The sequence below is a fragment of the Zingiber officinale genome, chromosome 6B (genome assembly GCF_018446385.1).
Source record: "Zingiber officinale cultivar Zhangliang chromosome 6B, Zo_v1.1, whole genome shotgun sequence".
NCBI classification, from domain to species: Eukaryota; Viridiplantae; Streptophyta; class Magnoliopsida; order Zingiberales; family Zingiberaceae; genus Zingiber; species Zingiber officinale.
Genome location: NC_055996.1, coordinates 7502869 through 7528223, shown reverse-complemented (window position 1 = coordinate 7528223; position 25355 = coordinate 7502869). Strand labels below are relative to the sequence as shown.

At 41.7% G+C, this 25355-nt stretch overlaps 3 long non-coding RNA genes across 3 annotated transcripts; all 3 read right to left on the bottom strand.

Annotated features, from left to right (window-relative positions):
• Positions 1-9332: 9332 nt before the first annotated feature.
• Positions 9333-10022, bottom strand: LOC121989906. The gene is made up of 3 exons (XR_006114363.1): positions 9911-10022; positions 9537-9816; positions 9333-9393 (listed from the first exon to the last, which is right to left on the bottom strand). It is a non-coding gene; the product is annotated as an uncharacterized LOC121989906 (long non-coding RNA).
• A 6888-nt stretch (positions 10023-16910) lies between these two features.
• On the bottom strand, positions 16911-17600 carry LOC121989905. Its single transcript, XR_006114362.1, has 3 exons — positions 17489-17600; positions 17115-17394; positions 16911-16971 (listed from the first exon to the last, which is right to left on the bottom strand). It is a non-coding gene; the product is annotated as an uncharacterized LOC121989905 (long non-coding RNA).
• A 6810-nt stretch (positions 17601-24410) lies between these two features.
• On the bottom strand, positions 24411-25089 carry LOC121989904. Its single transcript, XR_006114361.1, has 3 exons — positions 24998-25089; positions 24624-24903; positions 24411-24480 (listed from the first exon to the last, which is right to left on the bottom strand). It is a non-coding gene; the product is annotated as an uncharacterized LOC121989904 (long non-coding RNA).
• Between the last annotated feature and the right edge of the window lie 266 nt (positions 25090-25355).

Genomic DNA, 25355 nt, shown 5'->3' with positions numbered 1-25355 from the left:
TAGTGCCTGTGCAACCCCCCTTCAGCAAGCCCTTGGGCCTTCACCCAGCGCGCGCCCATCGAGAAACCGGACTCCTACAGGACCAACCCCTAAGATGGTCTTCATGAAAGATCGGGAAGATATCCGGGAATACGCAGCGGACATGGGCTCCAGTTGACCTTGAGTGACATCAATCCCCATAGACTCGAGCCAGGCAGTGATGAGATGCCCAAAAGGCATGTGGATCGTCTGCTGCACTGGTTGGATGAAATGAATGATGCAATGAAAGATGTTTAGAGAAATGTTGATGTTAAGGGTCTGCCGGATAGCGTACAACAAAAACATGTGGGAAGGTCGAAGAACAACGAGGGCACGCGAGACAATGGGAAAAAAGTAGTTAACAACCACTTTGTAAAGTGCGTTGTCCCCAGCTGACACCTCGAGAGAAGAAAAGTTTGTGAGCTGTGTATTTGGACTGTCCGGACGAGGACGACCAAACAAACTTTGATGCATAGTAGCAATACTAACGTGCTCAAATGGCAGAGGCAAAAGACCAGGGAGTGAAGGATAGAATACAAAATCATTAGTGGAGGGGTGACATCCCAAAAATGCTTGAAGGATCTCAGGAGAAAAGTCTAGACTTCGTTTCGCAACACGAGTGCGATACGAAACATCGTCAGAAGTATGCAGGTTGTTGTAAAATTCAGACACAAGAGCCACATTTATACTTTGCTCACAAGAGAGTATGAAGTCAAGGTTGTAATGCACAAGGATATTGTAGACCTCCACACAAGAATCCCTATAGAATGGAAGATCAATAGACCTAGTAGGGATAAGCTTAAAAGTGTGCTTGCTAAAGGCTTGCTGCATAGCAGCATTAGGGAAACGCTGATCAGTGGGAGGGAGAGGACGAGGTGGCGTCCGAGAATAACTCTCACCCGACCCACGGACCTTCTGTTTCTTCCTAAGGGTAAGCAATGAAAAGGAGCAAGCAATAGCAATGGCAAGAAACGTGCAGGGCAACAGAGAATGCAGGGAAGAAAATGCAATGCATGAGTGAAATGCAATGTGCCACACACAAACACACAACACACAGGTAGATTAGCAATCTAGGTTTAGAAGCAAGAGCCAAAGAGAAAACAGTGAAGATGTTACCTAGGGTTCGGAGGCCGCATTTTGTGTGCAACGCAGAGACGAGGAAGAAGAAGCGGCCCCGGTCGCCAAGAGAGAAGGAGCGGAAGTGGGAGAGAGATGGAAGAACGCCCTTCACCGGAGAGGACCGTCGGAGAGGACGGCCGATGCAGGTTAGAGATTTTCCGGGAGAATCACCCAAGCTAGGGCACGGATCGAGTCGAAAGGAAAATGAGAGAAAGTGAGGGCGGACTTAGGTCAACAGTGATTTAAGTTGGATTTTAAATACCCAATCGATCGACCGATCGATTGAGAGCAAGTGAATTGATCGGTCGATCGATTCACGAAGTCTCTGTGAAATGTCAGAAACGCATCTCAATCGATCCATCGATCGATTCAAACGCGTTGAATTGATCCATTGATCGATTCAGATGCCCTCTATGAAAATCGAAAATGCATCTCAATCGATCCATCGATCGATCGAAACCCACTGAATTGATTCATTGATCGATTCAACTGCCCTTTATGGTGAAATCCGAGCTTCCCAATCGATTGACCTATCGATTGAGAATTCTAATATTACTGCATTTCTGAACATTTTCAAATCCAAGTTTTGGAAATGCACAAATAATTGTACACTACTCTAAAAATCATGAAAATTTATGTAGACACTATATATGTCTCATATTATCAAGGAAAAATAAAGTTTGACAAAAATGGACTCTTATTAGCGAAGATTTACACAAAATTGAGAGTTGTCGAAAACTTCAATATTTTGGTATATTCGTGTCTAATTATTCAATGATAACTCCCATCCAAAGACAAACTTCAACAAGGGTTTCAAAAGTAAGGTTTATATGTATTTTAAATTAAAATTTCCAATCATAATCGTAGGGCTAAGTGCACATGATGTGTACACTTGCTTTCCCTATGATTGGCCCAAAGTAATGTAGGATTAATGTTACTAGATGTCATATTGGCTCAAAGTAATGTATCATGACTAACATGTTGAACTAAAAGCATCATCCTAATCATCTCACATAATGTCTAATTGAAGAAATATACAAGCAAGGCTTCTTAGGTCTAATGTGAGATGTAATAAGATACATTCTTAATGTGATATGGGATCATGTAATGCTATACTCACTATTCTACAAAACATATACCAAGTTCTCTCCTAAGTGAGGTAAATTCCGCCTCGGATAGTGGTTTGGTAAATATGTCGGCAAGATTTGACTTAGAATCAACATAATTTAGTATAATGTCTCCTCTTGCCACATGATCCCTAATGAAGTAATGTTTCACTTCAATGTGCTTTGTCCTAGAGTGATGCACCGGATTTTTGGTTAAGTTAATGGTGCTAACATTATCACACAATACCTTAACTTTGGAATAGTGAAGCTCATAATCTTCTAAAGTATGCATCATCCAAAGTAATTGAGCTACACAACTACCCATAGCTACATATTCGGCCTCGGTGGTAGACAAAGCGACACAAGGTTGTTTTCGACTACTCTAACTTACTAGGGAGGATCCAAGAAATTGACATCCACCACTAGTACTTTTCCTATCTAATTTGCAACCCGCATAATTAGAATCGGAGTATCCAATCAAATCAAAATTTCGAGTCCTAGGGTACCAAAGACCTACATTAAGGGTACTCTTGATGTATCTCAAAATTCTCTTTACCGCCACTAAATGAGATTCCTTGGCACATGATTGGTATCTTGCACACATACCTACCGCAAAGAGTATATCTGGTCTACTAGCGGTTAGGTATAACAAACTACCAATCATACTTCTATATTGCTTTGGGTCTACTAATTTTCCTTCTTGATCACTATCTATTTTGGTATTAGTTCCCATAGGAGTAGATACTACCTTAGCATTTTCCAAACCAAATTTCTTGATAAGTTCCTTAGCAAATTTTGTTTGATAGACATAAGTTCCTTCATTGGTTTCTTTGACTTGCAATTCTAAGAAGAAACTTAGCTCTCCAACTAGACTCATCTCAAACTCACTTTCCATATGTTTAATGAAGTTTTGAAGAAGTTCATTATTTGTTGAACCAAAAATGATGTCATCAACATAAACTTGTGCAACAAAAATGTCTCCATCCTTAGACTTTAAAAATAGGGTTGGGTCAATTGTTCCTCTTCTAAAGTCTTTGGAGATTAAGAAGGATGAGAGTCTTTCATACCAAGCCCGGGGAGCTTGTTTTAACCCATATAAGGCTTTCTTAAGTTTATAAACATCATTTGGGTAATCAATGGCTTCAAATCCGGGTGGTTGTTCCACATACACTTCCTCCTTAATAAACTCATTTAGGAATGTCGATTTCACATCTATTTGATAAATTTAAAACTCATATAAGCGGCATATCCTAATAAGATCCGAATGGACTCTAATCGAGCAACCGGAGAATAGGTTTCATCATAGTCAAGTCCTTCAACTTGATTAAAGCCCCTAGCCACTAATCTATCTTTATTTCTAGTGACTTTTCCTTGATCATCCAATTTGTTTCTAAAAACCCATTTTGTTGTAACAATTGTACTATCATTGGATCTTGGAACTAATTTCCATACGTCACTTCTCTCAAATTGGTTCAACTCTTCTTGCATTGCTAGAATCCAATTCGTATCAACTAAAGCTTCATTAATTGATTTCGATTCAAATTGTGATATTAGAGCGATTTGACTAGTATGATCTCTAAAGTAGGATCTAGTCCTTACCCCTTGGGCTACATCTCCAACTATTTGATCAATAGGATGATCTTGATGACGCCTTACGATCCTCAAGGTTATGGAATCATCATTTTTAGGAGGATCATTGTCTACATTGTTTCTTTCATCATCCGAACCATCTCTTCCTCCCCCTTGATCCATACCCCCTAAGTGTAGATTTTGTATTTCTTGAGTAATGACTTGATTTTGTTCAATTATATCCTTATCAATAGATGATTTCCTAGGGTAAGTACTAGTGGACTCATCAAACTCAACATTGGATGATTCCTCAACCGTTTGAGTCCTTTTGTTGTATAATTTATATCCTCTACTAGTATATGAGTATCCAACTAGAATTCCCTCATTGGACTTGACCTCAAATTTACCTAAGTCATCTTTAGTATTAAGAATATAGACCTTACAGCCAAAGACTTTAAAATAGTGAATTGTAGGAATTGTGTCATTCCATAGTTCAAAAGGTGTTTTCCCTAAAAATTTATAAATCAAGACACGATTTTGAATGTAATAAGCGGTATTAATTGCTTCGGCCCACAAATAGCTCGGTAAGGAATATGCATTGAGTATGGTTCTAGTCGCCTCTTGTAAAGCTCGATTCTTTCTCTCCACTACACCATTTTGTTGAGGTGTTCTTGGACAAGAGAATTCATGCTTATAGCCATTTTCTAGACAAAACTTAGAAAAGTTCAAATTCTCGAACTCTCCACCATGATCACTCCTAATTCTATCAATTTTGAGGTTCTTTTCGTTTTCTACCCTCTTGGTAAATCCTATAATTGTTTCTAAAGTTTTCCCCTTATGTTTCAAGAAATAAACCCAAGTATATCTAGAGTAATCATCTACTATCATCAAACAGTATTTGTTACCTACCAAGGAAGGTGTTCTATGACAATCAAAAAGATCAAAATGCAATAATTCTAACGGTAATGAAGTGCTAGTTAAGATTTTACCTTTGTGTGATGACCTTGATTGCTTACCCTCTTGGCATGCATCGTACAATTTATCCTTGATGTACTTGATCTTTGGTAGTCCCTTTACTAGCTCCATCTTGGCTACCTTGGCTATGTTCCTCATAATGATATGTCCTAGTCTTCTATGTCATAGTCATCCTTCCTCTTCTTTTGATATCAAACACTTAATAGAGGGGTTAGAAGCATATGAAAGATCAACATAATAAAGATTTACCTTTCTAAATCCTTTTAACACAACATTTTCAAGATTTTTATGCTTAACTAAACACTAATCGGGGTGAAACTCTACATTATATCCGGCGTCACATAATTGGCTAACACTAAGCAAATTAAACCCCATATTTTTAACCAATAAGACTTTATGAATGATAATTGTGGGTGATACCTCAATTGTACCTTTACCTATAATCTTGAGCTTCCCACTATTCCCAAATGATACCGTTCATTTCTTTATATAATTTATTGTGGAGAACTTGCTCACATCACCGTGAGCAACCGCTATCCACAATCCACATACTTGCATCCTTCCTCTCTTCTACCTAAACAACATAAAACACACAACTCTTTGGTACCCATGTACTTGATTTGGAAATGTCATTCAAATATTTCTTATGCACCCAAGCTTGTTTTACCTTGCCTTTAAGATTTTTCTTGACTTTGTTTCTAAGTGCATCATTTCTAGTACCATTTATTAAAGACATATATGCAACTTCCTTTTCTTTAGGTCTATATCCTATTCTGGCTTTGTTGCAAACGGCTCTTTGATCTCTAATAATCATATCTAGATACTTGGATTCATTTGTGAATTTCTTTAAACATGCTCTTAATTCAATCACATCATCCTTCAATTTTTCATTTTCTTCCTTGAGCATTTTTGACTCACTAGACATGCATGCATCATTTCTAATGCTCCTAAGTTTTCCCTTCAAGGTCTTCACTCTAGATTGTGACTTAGCAAAAGCATTCTTGAGATGAGCAATTATTTTGTAAAGAAATTCTACTTTGGGAGATTCTTTTACCTCATCGTCACTTGATGATGATTTATCACTTGACTCCTCCTCACTTGATGAATCCTCTTCACTTGACCCTTCCTCTTGACTTGACTCTTCTTTGTTATCTTCATATGTCATAAATGCCATATGTCGGGTCACATGACATAATTCATCATCATCCGATGAGTCAACGTTTGGTGTATCCCAAGTAGCTTGAGCCACTATGGCTTCCTTCTTCTTTTTCTCCTTCTTCTTCTCCTTTTCCTCTTTCTTCCTCAATTCCGGACAATTTGGCTAGATGTGTCTTTTCTTGTTACATCCATAACAAATGACATTAGTGTTAAAACTTGAACTTTTTGACTACTTTTACCTTTTGAAGGTTGAAACATTTTCTTCACATCCTTTCTTGTGAATTTCCTTGATCTTCCCATCATCTTCTTGACATAATATACCACTTCACTTGCCAACATTTCATCATCACTATCCGATGATTCTTGCTCGAATTCGGATAATGAAGATTCCACCTTCTTTTCTTTCTTCTTTTTCTTTTCCTTCTTATCTACAATAAGAGCTATACCTTTCTCTTTTGAAACCACATTAGCTTATTCATGAAGTTCAAACTCGCAAAATAATTCATCAAGCTTAACCAAGGAGAGATCTCTAGATACCTTATACGCATCAACCATTGATGCCCATAAAGTGGTTCTAGGAAAAGATTGAAGGACATACCTTACTAGATCCCTATTGTCAATTTTCTCACCTATTACATGGAGTCCATTCACTATCTCCTTGAATCTTCCATGCATTTGACTCACGCTCTCATTGGTTTTCATGGTGAAGGTTTGAAGTTGCCCCAACAAGAGATTTCTCTTGGCCCTCCTAGATTCGCTTGATCCCTCATTTAATTCAATGAGCTTTTCCCAAAGCTCTTTGGCGGAGTTAAATGGTCCTATTTTGCTTAATTGCTCCTTTGGGAGTCCACATTGTAATGTTGTTGTGGCTTTTGCATTTGCTTAGGTCTTCTTTATCATCTCTTTTGTCCAATCCTTGGTTGGAAGAGGTGCTCCCGATCCGTCTTTTGGTTTCTCAAATCCATCTACAACACTAAATCAATTTTTAATATTATTCATCAAATAATATTTCAACCTACCTTTCCAATATGCGAAATCGTTGCCATCAAAGAAAGGTGGTCGAGCGGTGCTATATCTCTCTTGAAACGCCATCTTGATGCTTTGGTTGACAATGAGTTCTTCCGATGTGTTCCTAGCTCTGATACCAATTGATAGGACCTTTGTGTATGGCTAGAGGAGGGAGGGGGAGTGAATAGCCTTTCTTCAATTTTTCACCTACAACTTGTTAGCGAAAGCAAATAGAGAGAAATGAAAGACAAGAAAAATAAGAAAACAATGCTAACTCCTTGGTTTACTTGGTCTCCACCTCCTTGAGGTGACTAATCCAAGGCACACACCCACACGATCAAGCTCCAATATGAACTTCTCCTTCTCATTATCACAAATGAAGGTGGAGAAACCTTTACAAGGTTGCCTCTTCCTCTTACAAGATGAGATCTAGGCTTAGGAGGAAGAGACTCAAAATCTTTTGCTTTGAAATCACTTGGAGAGCTCTCTTTTTGCTTAGCACAATAAGTATTCAAGTGTTGTGTTTGTCACGCCCCGGAGGAGTCTCTGTCCGAAGAAATTTCGGCAACATCTCCCCTGTACGGCGGACAATCTGAAACTTTTCTACAAGCACTATATACCTCAGCCACATGCGGCTGGAATAATAACAATAAAAGAAAACAAACACCACGCAGTTAATATCAAATTCAGCCTCTGGCTGACACAACCACGCAGTAAAAAAAATAAAGCAGCCCACTCGGCTGTACCAAAACCAAAACACAAAACTGCTAGCCGGCTAGGCTTACACAACCAATAACAAACACAAAACACCACATAACAACATCAACTCTCCAAAAATAAAACCAGAGTACCGAGCTAAACAAACTGATACATAAAAACAAGCAAAACATACGTGAAACCGATAAGTCCTCTGATGTGACGTGGGGACCAGCAGATAGGATGCTCCAAGCGACACCATAAATAACCTGGTACCTGAAAAAAATATAGAGTCCACGGGGTGAGTTCAACAACTCAGTGAATACCAATAGACATGCCTAGTAAGATATATCTAACAGCAATAAACATGGAATACAGCTTCCTAATCATATATCTAGGAAAGATGCAAAACTGAAAGGTAACTAAGGAAGCTGTACTCACCAGGAACTCCTATCCAAACAAAAGGGTTGTCAAACCGAAAGTGCCCTAAATCCTGTATGCATGTCAAACATATGCATCCAACCAAATGCAGCAAATAAATGCAGCAAACACAATCACAAGAAATAAATGCATCAATGCATATGATGTCAATGATGCGTCCTGATCACCCCTGACGCCAGTCAGTCATCTCACACACAAATGGCGAGACCGAGTGGGTAGGGCTGTGACAACCGTGCACTCTGTCGTCACTGCTCCTGATGAGTGACCGAGTGGACGGGATGCTGTCGGAGTACTCCTGTCCTGTGACCCCAAATCGTGGACTCTGTCGTCACTGCTCCTGATGAGTGACCTAGTGGATGGAATCCTGCCGGCTAACACGTTGTGTCACACTACCCATGAGCGGACCAACGTAGCCAAACAAAGTCCCTGCTGCAACACACACTGCCTGAATCGACCACTAACCCATGAGTGGTGGTGTGTGCAGATCCATGTAACTGGCGATGTGCTCAACAACAATGGAGTCGACTATCGCACAGCATGCAATCATGATGCATGACACTAAGCATGGCAAAAACTGATCAACATAACCATATCCATACATACAAAATGGGTACTGTAAAAACGATGGTCACATACCAAGATCTAGAGTACACAGGTCAGATAGAATATCAATAACCCTATGTCCTGAACATAATAAGTATGGAATATCCTGATCAGCATAGAAAAATCCATATATACATAATATGGGTACCACAGTATCAGTAAGTCAAATCCACGGATCTATGGTATACAAGTCCTCTAAGGTATAACAACCTAGACCCAAATCATATCCCTCTTCCATAGCATATGTACCAACAATATACACAGATCAAAGAATCAGGGTCTAAACACCCGAATCATATATGATATACAAATAGAGGTACACAAATCTGATATGGCACAAAAACCTAAGTATCAGATAATCTAGATACACAGGCCAGAAACAACAATCCAAATCCTAGTCCTAACCTCAGTAAGCATGGTATGTCACTCTAGAAACTAAGATACTCATGGTAACAAGATAATCATGGCAACAAATCACGAGATATAATCACGGATACATCACAGGTGACAAATCCTACATGCTATGGATATCAAACAGTGACATACCAAAGGCAAACATGTTCATTGCATGTAGTTATAAAATACTATACATATCCAATGACAATATCATAAAAGATAAGTCAAGAGGTACCCGCCTCCAATAGGAAAGATCCAATCAGTCCAAATCCGGACGTTAAGAAACTTGTCTCGCGTCAAGGTCCTGTGATAAATAGTATAATTTAGCTAAGTATAAACAAATAGCTAAATAAATTTCTAATCCATCGACCATCTAAGGTTAGTTTTATTAACCCTAATTACACCAAAAATCAACCAACATATTTAATTGTATTCATTAAGCCTTACCTCTGGATCACACAAAAGGAAGATCACAGCGATTAGGGCTTTCTCCAACAATGTCTGCAAAGGAAATCACCATATAAGGTCTACACAGGATTTAATATAATTAACCCTATGCTTACATAACAAAAGTAATACCAATAGCTCAAACCATCGAAATCATCAAGTTCATCTTCCCATACTCACCTCAACAGTAATTAACTTAACACCAACCTTACCCATATTCCCTGATGCCTCAACACTGCTCAAATCCTATAGAACTTACTGCCAAGATCCGGAGAAGCTGCTGTGAGAAATCAGTGACAAATACCACTGTTATCAGCCAACAAATCCAACATAAGATCCGGAGAAGCAGCTGGTGGCGCAGTAGGAAAAATTACCAGTCGGGTAGGCTGACCACAACCCAACCCAGAGGAGTTAGGGTTCGGATCCAGCAACAAGAGGGAACCTAGGACAAAGGAAGGAGTCGGCTAGGCACTGCACAGTGGAGGAGTCGGCTAGGCACTGCACAGTGGAGGAGTCGGCTAGGCAGAGGGAGGACAGCCGGTTGCCGGTTGTGGTAGCGGTGACACTGTGCAAAACTAGGGCAGAGAGAAACGGGAGAAGGGCGTCGGCGGCGCTGGGATCCCCACGGCGACAGCGGCCTGGGTCGGTCCTGGTGGCCGGCAATGTCCCGTGCGGCGGCTAGGGCTGAGGAAGAGCGGCAGTGCTCGGCGTCGGCACCAGTGGGCATAGAGCAAGCTTTCGGCGATTTTAGGGCAGGGGAAAGCTTCGGCTCGGGTGGAGAAGAAGATGAAGAAAAGGTCTTCGGGTGTGCGGCTCGGGAGGAAGAAACCGCTGGCGGCGGGCGCGAGAGAAGAAGAGTGGAGTGGATGAGGGCTCGGGCTCGGCACAGTAACGAGGAGAGAAAAAAAAATATAAGGAAAAAGAAAAGGGAAAAGGAAAAGAAAAATAAAACTTTTCCTTATTAAAACTGGGTAGCCTAAACAGGCTTTTCCGGACCCCGTTTTTATCCCCATTAACTCGTCCGTACGAGCTCCGAAAAATTCTTGAAAAATGTCCAAAAATTTCAAAAAATTCCCTTATTAATATTCGTCATTTTTCCGGTATTTTACATTCTCCCCCACTAATAAAAATTTGGTCCCCAAATTTCAGTATCTACCGTCAGCAAGTACTAATAACAGATAATAATCATTAATGCTGAACGGTAAATAAACTCACATACCTCAAGTGAAAAGATGGGGATATCGAGCTCGGATCGTATCTTCGAGCTCCCAAGTAGCCTCCTCATAAGTAATGTCAGGCTGAACTGGAACTGGAATATCTGTCAGCACATCCGTCGGGTCGGGCACGTATCTTCTCAGCATGGATACGTGGAATACATCGTGCACGCCTGACAGGGACGGTGGTAGTGCCAGTCGGTAAGCTACTGCTCCGATCCTCTCAAATATCTCGAAAGGGCCAATATACCGCGGAGCTAGCTTACCTCTGAGACCAAATCTCTTCACCCTTTTCGTGGATGAAACTCGCAGAAATACATGATCGCCAACAGAGAACTCTAGTGGTCTGCGTCTCCGATCAGCATAACACTTCTGGCGATCCTGCGCCTTTAACATTCTCCGTATGATAATACGGACCAACTCTGCCTCATGTTGTGCTCCATGAGGTCCCAACAGCTGGACCTCTCCAATCTCATCCCAAAGGACGGGTGTTCGTCAAGGTCTACCATACAACGCCTCAAACGGTGCTATCTGGATAGCCGAATGAAAGCTGTTGTTGTAGACGGATTCTACCAATGGCAAGCGGTCCTCCCAACTGCCTCGAAAAACCCAATACACCTGACCTTAACAAGTTCTCCAGAATCTGATTGGTCCGCTCTGACTATTCATCTGTCTGCGGATAAAAACTAGAGCTGAGTGACCAAGACCTACTGCAGACTCTGCTAGAATCGAGACGTGTACCGGGGTCTCTATCCGATATAATACTCAAAGGAACAACATGTAGTCTGATGATCTCTCGGCAGTACAGATCTGCCAATCGATCCAAGGAATCAGTTCTCTGAATCGTTAAGGAATGCACGGATTTGGTTAATCGATCTACGATTACCCAAATCGCGTTATGGCCTCATCGTGTCCTCGGTAAACTCAACACAAAGTCCATGATAATATGTTCCCATTTCCACTCGGGAATAGGAATCCACTGAAGTAAACCAGCTGGTCTCTGATGCTCGGACTTCACCAACTGACAGACAGACATCTCGCCACAAATTCTATGATGTCTTTATTCATACCATTCCACCAATAGGAACACCTCAAATCTTGGTACACACGGGTACCGCCTAGGTGGACAGCAAATTATGAGCGATGAGCCTCTGACAGTAACCCCTATAAGACCGGATGAGACTGAAGTACGCATAATCTGCCTCGGAAGTGTATAACACTCTCCTCGTCTCGTGTGAACTCGGTCTGTTGCCCGGAAGCTATCTGGCTGCAAATAAACTGCAAATACCAACAGTCTAGGGCTTCCGGATCCTCGTCCTGATTGACGACTGAGCAACCATGATAACCAGAGTACCCTGCTCTGTCGGTCCCTGCTCCTCAAGGTCTAACTCAGAGAAACCCTGAATCAAGTCCGTGACTGAAGTCCGGTGGCAAGCCAAAGTCGCTCTAGACTTCCTGCTGAGTGCATCAGCATCCACATTAGTTTTCCCAGGGTGGTAGCTAATTGTACTATCGTAGTCCTTCAGGAACTTCATCCATCTCCTCTGTCGGAGATCAAGTTCCTTCAGAGTGAACAGGTATTTGAGATTTTTATGATCAGTGAGAATCTCAAATATAATACCATATAAATAATATCGCCAAATCTTCAAGGCAAAAATAATGGCGGCCCACGACAAATCATGTACTGGGTAATTCTCCTCATGCTCCTTCAACTGCCGAGAAGTAGGAGACTACCCTATCGTGCTGCATCAGAACAGCGCTCAAACCCTGAATAGATGCGTCGGCGCAGAGGACATATCCGTTCTCTCCAGAAGGTAAAACCCAAAAATCGGAGCCGACACTAGTCTCCACTTCAGCTCCTAGGAGCTGGTCTTGTCATCCTCAGTCCAAGTGAACTTCACGCCTTTCTAGGTCAGGCGTGTAAGTAGCATAACTATGCGAAAGAAACCCTCGACGAAAGGTCTGTAATATCCTGTCAGTCCCAAGGACTGCGGATCTCCTGCACTGATTTCGGCTGCTCCCAACGGTAACAACCTCTATCTCCTGTGGAACCACGGTACACTCCTACTGGTGATCGTGTGTCCCAAACATCATCTCATAAGACAATCCAAATCAGCACTATTGATAATCACATATAGATATTCTCGTCGAATCATCTCTAGATCTATGCAAAGGTGGTGCACGTGACTCACCTCGGATCCGAAATAGATCACCACATCGTCAACAAAGACAATGGAAACCAATCTAAACATCCTAGGAATACCCATATCATCGAGTCTATGATAACATCTAGGGCACCACAAGCACTAATGGTAAAACCAAGACACAAAATGTCCGTATCACAGACATTCCTAACCATGAGATCCTCAACAATAAATAGATCTAATCACCAACGATTTATAATCATCAAAGAATAGAACCTCCAGTGTGAGAGCAATGCTCTATCACACGAAATATCATACATGTGGGAGCAACGCTCTACCACAAGAAATCCTCCATATGTGGGAGCAACGCTCCACCACAAATAATCCAGAATATATATCCACAATAAATATGGGAGCAATGCTCCGCTACAAACAATCCGTAATATGTGGGAGCAACGCTCCACCACAAACAATCCAGAATATGTGGGAGCTACGCTCTACCACAAACGATCCATAACATGTGGGAGCTACGCTCTACCACAACAATACATAAGTGTCCAAGCACCTAACTATCTAGCTAGAGATCGCACAAGATCTCTCTACCACAGATCAATGTGGGTAGCCTAGGGTATAACCACCCAGTAAGCAAATCTAATCCATAGTCAACTCTATCATCCTCCTAGTGGGTCGGTCACCCACTAATGGGAGAATTAGTTGACAGGGTATAACGACCAATATCATAATGTAGACATTTAATATTCTACATTTAACATAGGTAGAATTATCATGATGCTACCAACCATACATCTGACACACGTGCACGCACAACATAGGTATGATCAACATAATCCTCTAATTAGTCCACACCCAACATACTCACAATATAGGTGTAAATCACCGTGATATCTCCAACAATACATACCGAACTCGTGTGCATATATCATCGTAGGTAAAATCAACAATACCCCCAAACAATACTCACATGACAAATATACACATATGCCAAGAGTATAATCAATATATACTTCCAATAAGGCATACTAAAACCCAGTGCATTTACAACGCACATAATCAACAAGATACCTCCAATATGTCAATCAGACACGTACCTAACTAAATAGCTATAATCCACAAGGAACCTACAATAACCATATCTAGATGGGAATACCCACACTATCCACAAATGAACTATCCATCATAGAACTCCTTCAACTCATAACAACCATATGTACACTTCATATATATGCATAATCAACATATTTAATCCAATCAGGTACATACAGTCAAAAATTAAAGTATCCATAGAATATGATACATCGATCCTCCATAGACTGACCAAAATCGACAATGATATACGATCAACTCTGTCTTTTCCACATCAGTACAAAACATGTACTCAAATGTACTTTAGATACCAAACTAAGCACAAACTACCCAAAGATTCAGATCGGACCAATAAAGCTAAATCGGTCATCTATTAACTAATCAAGAATACCTTAATCCTCCATAAGCTACTAAGGTATATCAATCTACGACTACCCAAGTCGACAAGCGTAAGTCAGTCTTTCACTGACCCATCTAACAAGAGTAAACCAGTTATCTACTGACGTAATTAATTAAGATAAAATGATATACTACTGGCTAGATCAACATGAAGATATAGATATTATCCACTACCCAGCTAATACTAGCAGAGGCTGGTATGTGCCTCAATACGCTAATCAACTAGTAGTAATAGAAGCTAATACTACTAATGGTGTGATATGAAAAATCAGCAGAGACCTGTAATCCTTGATCTCTATTCCGATCTACCATGATCAATGGTTTACCTAACACATAAATTATATGATATATCAACTAGACAAATACCAATAAATAATGCTAATACAGGTCATAAACTGTAATAGTGAACAGGGCATATACTAACAAAAGGTAGGACAACAGTATACCAACATACCTCCTATAGCTTGGAGATGTCCTGCTGCTGCCAGGTCCCAAAATCCGAAAAGTCACATCGAGAAGACCAAAACACAAAATCCGAAACACCGGAAAAATAAGACACGTAAGTCGATCTCTGATACCAAATAAATTGATATCAGACAAATCTCGAAAATCCAAAACACATAGCAAGTATCGTATACCTGCTCTGATACCACTAGATTGTCACGCCCCGGAGGAGTCTCTGTCCGAAGAAATTTCGGCAACATCTCCCCTGTACGGCGGACAATCTGAAACTTTTCTACAAGCACTATATACCTCAGCCACATGCGGCTGGAATAATAACAATAAAAGAAAACAAACACCACGCAGTTAATATCAAATTCAGCCTCTGGCTGACACAACCACGCAGTAAAAAAAATAAAGCAGCCCACTCGGCTGTACCAAAACCAAAACACAAAACTGCTAGCCGGCTAGGCTTACACAACCAATAACAAACACAAAACACCACATAACAACATCAACTCTCCAAAAATAAAACCAGAGTACCGAGCTAAACAAACTGATACATAAAAACAAGCAAAACATACGTGAAACCGATAAGTCCTCTGATGTGACGTGGGGACCAGCAGACAGGATGCTCCAAGCGACACCATAAATAACCTGGTACCTGAAAAATATAGAGTCCACGGGGGTGAGTTCAACAACTCAGCGAATACCAATAGACATGCCTAGTAAGATATATCTAACAGCAATAAACATGGAATACAGCTTCCTAATCATATATCTAGGAAAGATGCAAAACTGAAAGGTAACTAAGGAAGCTGTACTCACCAGGAACTCCTATCCAAACAAAAGGGTTGTCAAACCGAAAGTGCCCTAAATCCTGTATGCATGTCAAACATATGCATCCAACCAAATGCAGCAAATAAATGCAGCAAACACAATCACAAGAAATAAATGCATCAATGCATATGATGTCAATGATGCGTCCTGGTCACCCCTGACGCCAGTCAGTCATCTCACACACAAATGGCGAGACCGAGTGGGTAGGGCTGTGACAACCGTGCACTCTGCCGTCACCGCTCCTGATGAGTGACCGAGTGGACGGGATGCTGTCGGAGTACTCCTGTCCTGTGACCCCAAATCATAAATGGGGAGCTCAATGCTCTCAACTCCGGTACGATGACGGGAGGAATCCTGCCGGCTAACACGCTGTGTCACACTACCCATGAGCGGATCAACGTAGCCAAACAAAGTCCCTGCTGCAACACACTCCGCTCGAATCGACCACTAACTCATGAGTGGTGGTGTGTGCAGATCCATGTAACTGGCGATGTGCTCAACAACAATGGAGTCGACTATCGCACAGCATGCAATCATGATGCATGACACTAAGCATGACAAAAACTGATCAACATAACCATATCCATACATACAAAATGGGTACTGTAAAAGCGATGGTCACATACCAAGATCTAGAGTACACAGGTCAGATAGAATATCAATAACCCTATGTCCTGAACATAATAAGTATGGAATATCCTGATCAGCATAGAAAAATCCATATATACATAATATGGGTACCACAGTATCAGTAAGTCAAATCCACGGATCTATGGTATACAAGTCCTCTAAGGTATAACAACCTAGACCCAAATCATATCCCTCTTCCATAGCATATGTACCAACAATATACACAGATCAAAGAATCAGGGTCTAAACACCCGAATCATATATGATATACAAATAGAGGTACACAAATCTGATATAGCACAAAAACCTAAGTATCAGATAATCTAGATACACAGGCCAGAAACAACAATCCAAATCCTAGTCCTAACCTCAGTAAGCATGGTATGTCACTCTAGAAACTAAGATACTCATGGTAACAAGATAATCATGGCAACAAATCACGAGATATAATCACGGATACATCACAGGTGACAAATCCTACATGCTATGGATATCAAACAGTGACATACCAAAGGCAAACATGTTCATTGCATGTAGTTATAAAATACTATACATATCCAATGACAATATCATAAAAGATAAGTCAAGAGGTACCCGCCTCCAATAGGAAAGATCCAATCAGTCCAAATCCGGACGTTAAGAAACTTGTCTCGCGTCAAGGTCCTGTGATAAATAGTATAATTTAGCTAAGTATAAACAAATAGCTAAATAAATTTCTAATCCATCGACCATCTAAGGTTAGTTTTATTAACCCTAATTACACCAAAAATCAACCAACATATTTAATTGTATTCATTAAGCCTTACCTCTGGATCACACAAAAGGAAGATCACAGCGATTAGGGCTTTCTCCAACAATGTCTGCAAAGGAAATCACCATATAAGGTCTACACAGGATTTAATATAATTAACCCTATGCTTACATAACAAAAGTAATACCAATAGCTCAAACCATCGAAATCATCAAGTTCATCTTCCCATACTCACCTCAACAGTAATTAACTTAACACCAACCTTACCCATATTCCCTGATGCCTCAACACTGCTCAAATCCTATAGAACTTACTGCCAAGATCCGGAGAAGCTGCTGTGAGAAATCAGTGACAAATACCACTGTTATCAGCCAACAAATCCAACATAAGATCCGGAGAAGCAGCTGGTGGCGCAGTAGGAAAAATTACCAGTCGGGTAGGCTGACCACAACCCAACCCAGAGGAGTTAGGGTTCGGATCCAGCAACAAGAGGGAACCTAGGACAAAGGAAGGAGTCGGCTAGGCACTGCACAGTGGAGGAGTCGGCTAGGCACTGCACAGTGGAGGAGTCGGCTAGGCAGAGGGAGGACAGCCGGTTGCCGGTTGTGGTAGCGGTGACACTGTGCAAAACTAGGGCAGAGAGAAACGGGAGAAGGGCGTCGGCGGCGCTGGGATCCCCACGGCGACAGCGGCCTGGGTCGGTCCTGGTGGCCGGCAATGTCCCGTGCGGCGGCTAGGGCTGAGGAAGAGCGGCAGTGCTCGGCTCGGGTGGAGAAGAAGATGAAGAAAAGGTCTTCGGGTGTGCGGCTCGGGAGGAAGAAACCGCCGGCCGGCGGTTAGGGCCGGCGTCGGGCGCGAGAGAAGAAGAGTGGAGTGGATGAGTGCTCGGGCTCGGCACAGTAACGAGGAGAGAAAAAAATATAAGGAAAAAGAAAAGGGAAAAGGAAAAGAAAAATAAAACTTTTCCTTATTAAAACTGGGTAGCCTAAACAGGTTTTTCCGGACCCCGTTTTTATCCCCGTTAACTCGTCCGTACGAGCTCCGAAAAATTCTTGAAAAATGTCCAAAAATTTCGAAAAATTCCCTTATTAATATTCGTCATTTTTTCGATATTTTACATTCTCCCCCACTAATAAAAATTTGGTCCCCAAATTTCAGTATCTACCGTCAGCAAGTACTAATAATAGATAATAATCATTAATGCTGAACGGTAAATAAACTCACATACCTCAAGTGAAAAGATGGGGATATCGAGCTCGGATCGTATCTTCAAGCTCCCAAGTAGCCTCCTCATAAGTAATGTCAGGCTGAACTGGAATTGGAATATCTGTCAGCACATCCGTCGGGTCGGGCACGTATCTTCTCAGCATGGATACGTGGAATACATCGTGCACGCCTGACAGGGACGGTGGTAGTGCCAGTCGGTAAGCTACTGCTCCGATCCTCTCAAATATCTCGAAAGGGCCAATATACCGCGGAGCTAGCTTACCTCTGAGACCAAATCTCTTCACCCTTTTCGTGGATGAAACTCGCAGAAATACATGATCGCCAACAGAGAACTCTAGTGGTCTGCGTCTCCGATCAGCATAACACTTCTGGCGATCCTGCGCCTTTAACATTCTCCGTATGATAATACGGACCAACTCTGCCTCATGTTGTGCTCCATGAGGTCCCAACAGCTGGACCTCTCCAATCTCATCCCAAAGGACGGGTGTTCGTCAAGGTCTACCATACAACGCCTCAAACGGTGCCATCTGGATAGCCGAATGAAAGCTGTTGTTGTAGACGGATTCTACCAATGGCAAGCGGTCCTCCCAACTGCCTCGAAAAACCCAATACACCTGACCTTAACAAGTTCTCCAGAATCTGATTGGTCCGCTCTGACTATTCATCTGTCTGCGGATAAAAACTAGAGCTGAGTGACCAAGACCTACTGCAGACTCTGCTAGAATCGAGACGTGTACCGGGGTCTCTATCCGATATAATACTCAAAGGAACAACATGTAGTCTGATGATCTCTCGGCAGTACAGATCTGCCAATCGATCCAAGGAATCAGTTCTCTGAATCGTTAAGGAATGCACGGATTTGGTTAATCGATCTACGATTACCCAAATCGCGTTATGGCCTCATCGTGTCCTCGGTAAACTCAACACAAAGTCCATGATAATATGTTCCCATTTCCACTCGGGAATAGGAATCCACTGAAGTAAACCAGCTGGTCTCTGATGCTCGGACTTCACCAACTGACAGACAGACATCTCGCCATAAATTCTATGATGTCTTTATTCATACCATTCCACCAATAGGAACACCTCAAATCTTGGTACACACGGGTACCGCCTAGGTGGACAGCAAATTATGAGCGATGAGCCTCTGACAGTAACCCCTATAAGACCGGATGAGACTGAAGTACGCATAATCTGCCTCGGAAGTGTATAACACTCTCCTCGTCTCGTGTGAACTCGGTCTGTTGCCCGGAAGCTATCTAGTTGCAAATAAACTGCAAATACCAACAGTCTAGGGCTTCCGGATCCTCGTCCTGATTGACGACTGAGCAACCATGATAACCAGAGTACCCTGCTCTGTCGGTCCCTGCTCCTCAAGGTCTAACTCAGAGAAACCCTGAATCAAGTCCGTGACTGAAGTCCGGTGGCAAGCCAAAGTCGCTCTAGACTTCCTACTGAGTGCATCAGCATCCACATTAGTTTTTCCCAGGGTGGTAGCTAATTGTACTATCGTAGTCCTTCAGGAACTTCATCCATCTCCTCTGTCGGAGATCAAGTTCCTTCAGAGTGAACAGGTATTTGAGATTTTTATGATCAGTGAGAATCTCAAATATAATACCATATAAATAATATCGCCAAATCTTCAAGGCAAAAATAATGGCGGCCCACGACAAATCATGTACTGGGTAATTCTCCTCATGCTCCTTCAACTGCCGAGAAGTAGGAGACTACCCTATCGTGCTGCATCAGAACAGCGCTCAAACCCTGAATAGATGCGTCGGCGCAAAGGACATATCCGTTCTCTCCAGAAGGTAAAACCCAAAAATCGGAGCCGACACTAGTCTCCACTTCAGCTCCTAGGAGCTGGTCTTGTCATCCTCAGTCCAAGTGAACTTCACGCCTTTCTAGGTCAGGCGTGTAAGTAGCATAACTATGCGAAAGAAACCCTCGACGAAAGGTCTGTAATATCCTGTCAGTCCCAAGGACTGCGGATCTCCTGCACTGATTTCGGCTGCTCCCAACGGTAACAACCTCTATCTCCTGTGGAACCACGGTACACTCCTACTGGTGATCGTGTGTCCCAAACATCATCTCATAAGACAATCCAAATCAGCACTATTGATAATCACATATAGATATTCTCGTCGAATCATCTCTAGATCTATGCAAAGGTGGTGCACGTGACTCACCTCGGATCCGAAATAGATCACCACATCGTCAACAAAGACAATGGAAACCAATCTAAACATCCTAGGAATACCCATATCATCGAGTCTATGATAACATCTAGGGCACCACAAGCACTAATGGTAAAACCAAGACACAAAATGTCCGTATCACAGACATTCCTAACCATGAGATCCTCAACAATAAATAGATCTAATCACCAACGATATATAATCATCAAAGAATAGAACCTCCAGTGTGAGAGCAATGCTCTATCACACGAAATATCATACATGTGGGAGCAACGCTCTACCACAAGAAATCCTCCATATGTGGGAGCAACGCTCCACCACAAATAATCCAGAATATATATCCACAATAAATATGGGAGCAATGCTCCGCTACAAACAATCCGTAATATGTGGGAGCAACGCTCCACCACAAACAATCCAGAATATGTGGGAGCTACGCTCTACCACAAACGATCCATAACATGTGGGAGCTACGCTCTACCACAACAATACATAAGTGTCCAAGCACCTAACTATCTAGCTAGAGACTGCACAAGATCTCTCTACCACAGATCAATGTGGGTAGCCTAGGGTATAACCACCCAGTAAGCAAATCTAATCCATAGTCAACTCTATCATCCTCCTAGTGGGTCGGTCACCCACTAATGGGAGAATTAGTTGACAGGGTATAACGACCAATATCATAATGTAGACATTTAATATTCTACATTTAACATAGGTAGAATTATCATGATGCTACCAACCATACATCTGACACACGTGCACGCACAACATATGTATGATCAACATAATCCTCTAATTAGTCCACACCCAACATACTCACAATATAGGTGTAAATCACCGTGATATCTCCAACAATACATACCGAACTCGTGTGCATATATCATCGTAGGTAAAATCAACAATACCCCCAAACAATACTCACATGACAAATATACACATATGCCAAGAGTATAATCAATATATACTTCCAATAAGGCATACTAAAACCCAGGTGCATTTACAAATCGCACATAATCAACAAGATACCTCCAATATGTCAATCAGACACGTACAGCTAACTAAATAGCTATAATCCACAAGGAACCTACAATAACCATATCTAGATGGGAATACCCACACTATCCACAAATGAACTATCCATCATAGAACTCCTTCAACTCATAACAACCATATGTACACTTCATATATATGCATAATCAACATATTTAATCCAATCAGGTACATACAGTCAAAAATTAAAGTATCCATAGAATATGATACATCGATCCTCCATAGACTGACCAAAATCGACAATGATATACGATCAACTCTGTCTTTTCCACATCAGTACAAAACATGTACTCAAATGTACTTTAGATACCAAACTAAGCACAAACTACCCAAAGATTCAGATCGGACCAATAAAGCTAAATCGGTCATCTATTAACTAATCAAGAATACCTTAATCCTCCATAAGCTACTAAGGTATATCAATCTACGACTACCCAAGTCGACAAGCGTAAGTCAGTCTTTCACTGACCCATCTAACAAGAGTAAACCAGTTATCTACTGACGTAATTAATTAAGATAAAATGATATACTACTGGCTAGATCAACATGAAGATATAGATATTATCCACTACCCAGCTAATACTAGCAGAGGCTGGTATGTGCCTCAATACGCTAATCAACTAGTAGTAATAGAAGCTAATACTACTAATGGTGTGATATGAAAAATCAGCAGAGACCTGTAATCCTTGATCTCTATTCCGATCTACCATGATCAATGGTTTACCTAACACATAAATTATATGATATATCAACTAGACAAATACCAATAAATAATGCTAATACAGGTCATAAACTGTAATAGTGAACAGGGCATATACTAACAAAAGGTAGGACAACAGTATACCAACATACCTCCTATAGCTTGGAGATGTCCTGCTGCTGCCAGGTCCCAAAATCCGAAAAGTCACATCGAGAAGACCAAAACACAAAATCCGAAACACCGGAAATAAGACACGTAAGTCGATCTCTGATACCAAATAAATTGATATCAGACAAATCTCGAAAATCCAAAACACATAGCAAGTATCGTATACCTGCTCTGATACCACTACATTGTCACGCCCCGGAGGAGTCTCTGTCCGAAGAAATTTCGGCAACATCTCCCCTGTACGGCGGACAATCTGAAACTTTTCTACAAGCACTATATACCTCAGCCACATGCGGCTGGAATAATAACAATAAAAGAAAACAAACACCACGCAGTTAATATCAAATTCAGCCTCTGGCTGACACAACCACGCAGTTAAAAATAAAGCAGCCCACTCGGCTGTACCAAAACCAAAACACAAAACTGCTAGCCGGCTAGGCTTACACAACCAATAACAAACACAAAACACCACATAACAACATCAACTCTCCAAAAATAAAACCAGAGTACCGAGCTAAACAAACTGATACATAAAAACAAGCAAAACATACGTGAAACCGATAAGTCCTCTGATGTGACGTGGGGACCAGCAGACAGGATGCTCCAAGCGACACCATAAATAACCTGGTACCTGAAAAATATAGAGTCCACGGGGGTGAGTTCAACAACTCAGCGAATACCAATAGACATGCCTAGTAAGATATATCTAACAGCAATAAACATGGAATACAGCTTCCTAATCATATATCTAGGAAAGATGCAAAACTGAAAGGTAACTAAGGAAGCTGTACTCACCAGGAACTCCTATCCAAACAAAAGGGTCGTCAAACCGAAAGTGCCCTAAATCCTGTATGCATGTCAAACATATGCATCCAACCAAATGCAGCAAATAAATGCAGCAAACACAATCACAAGAAATAAATGCATCAATGCATATGATGTCAATGATGCGTCCTGATCACCCCTGACGCCAGTCAGTCATCTCACACACAAATGGCGAGACCGAGTGGGTAGGGCTGTGACAACCGTGCACTCTGTCGTCACTGCTCCTGATGAGTGACCGAGTGGACGGGATCTTGTCGGAGTACACCATCATAAATGGGGAGCTCAATGCTCTCAACTCCCGGTACACGATGACGGGAGGAATCCTAACGGCAACACGTTGTGTCACACTACCCATGAGCGGACCAACGTAGCCAAACAAAGTCCCTGCTGCAACACACACCGCCTGAATCGACCACTAACCCATGAGTGGTGGTGTGTGCGATCCATGTAACGATGTGCTCAACAACAATGGAGTCGACTATCGCAAAGATGCAATCATGATGCATGACACTAAGCATGGCAAAACGATCAACATAACCATATCCATACATACAAAATGGGTATCAGTAAAAGCGATGGTCACATACCAAGATCTAGAGTACAGTCAGATAGAATATCAATAACCCTATGTCCCGAACATAATAAGTATGGAATATCCCGATCAAGCATAGAAAATCCATATATACATAATATGGGTACCACAAGATCGTAAGTCAAATCCACGGATCTATGGTATACAAGTCCTCTAAGGTATAACAACTTAGACCCAAATCATATCCCTCTTCCATAGCATATGTACCAACAATATACACAGATCAAAGAATCAGGGTCTAAACACCCGAATCATATATGATATACAAATAGAGGTACACAAATCTGATATAGCACAAAAACCTAAGTATCAGATAATCTAGATACACAGGCCAGAAACAACAATCCAAATCCTAGTCCTAACCTCAGTAAGCATGGTATGTCACTCTAGAAACTAAGATACTCATGGTAACAAGATAATCATGGCAACAAATCACGAGATATAATCACGGATACATCACAGGTGACAAATCCTACATGCTATGGATATCAAACAGTGACATACCAAAGGCAAACATGTTCATTGCATGTAGTTATAAAATACTATACATATCCAATGACAATATCATAAAAGATAAGTCAAGAGGTACCCGCCTCCAATAGGAAAGATCCAATCAGTCCAAATCCGGACGTTAAGAAACTTGTCTCGCGCCAAGGTCCTGTGATAAATAGTATAATTTAGCTAAGTATAAACAAATAGCTAAATAAATTTCTAATCCATCGACCATCTAAGGTTAGTTTTATTAACCCTAATTACACCAAAAATCAACCAACATATTTAATTGTATTCATTAAGCCTTACCTCTGGATCACACAAAAGGAAGATCACAGCGATTAGGGCTTTCTCCAACAATGTCTGCAAAGGAAATCACCATATAAGGTCTACACAGGATTTAATATAATTAACCCTATGCTTACATAACAAAAGTAATACCAATAGCTCAAACCATCGAAATCATCAAGTTCATCTTCCCATACTCACCTCAACAGTAATTAACTTAACACCAACCTTACCCATATTCCCTGATGCCTCAACACTGCTCAAATCCTATAGAACTTACTGCCAAGATCCGGAGAAGCTGCTGTGAGAAATCAGTGACAAATACCACTGTTATCAGCCAACAAATCCAACATAAGATCCGGAGAAGCAGCTGGTGGCGCAGTAGGAAAAATTACCAGTCGGGTAGGCTGACCACAACCCAACCCAGAGGAGTTAGGGTTCGGATCCAGCAACAAGAGGGAACCTAGGACAAAGGAAGGAGTCGGCTAGGCACTGCACAGTGGAGGAGTCGGCTAGGCACTGCACAGTGGAGGAGTCGGCGTCGGCAGAGGGAGGACAGCCGGTTGCCGGTTGTGGTAGCGGTGACACTGTGCAAAACTAGGGCAGAGAGAAACGGGAGAAGGGCGTCGACGGCGCTGGGATCCCCACGGCGACAGCGCTGAGGAAGAGCGGCAGTGCTCGGCGTCGGCACCAGTGGGCATAGAGCAAGCTTTCGGCGATTTTAGGGCAGGGGAAAGCTTCGGCTCGGGTGGA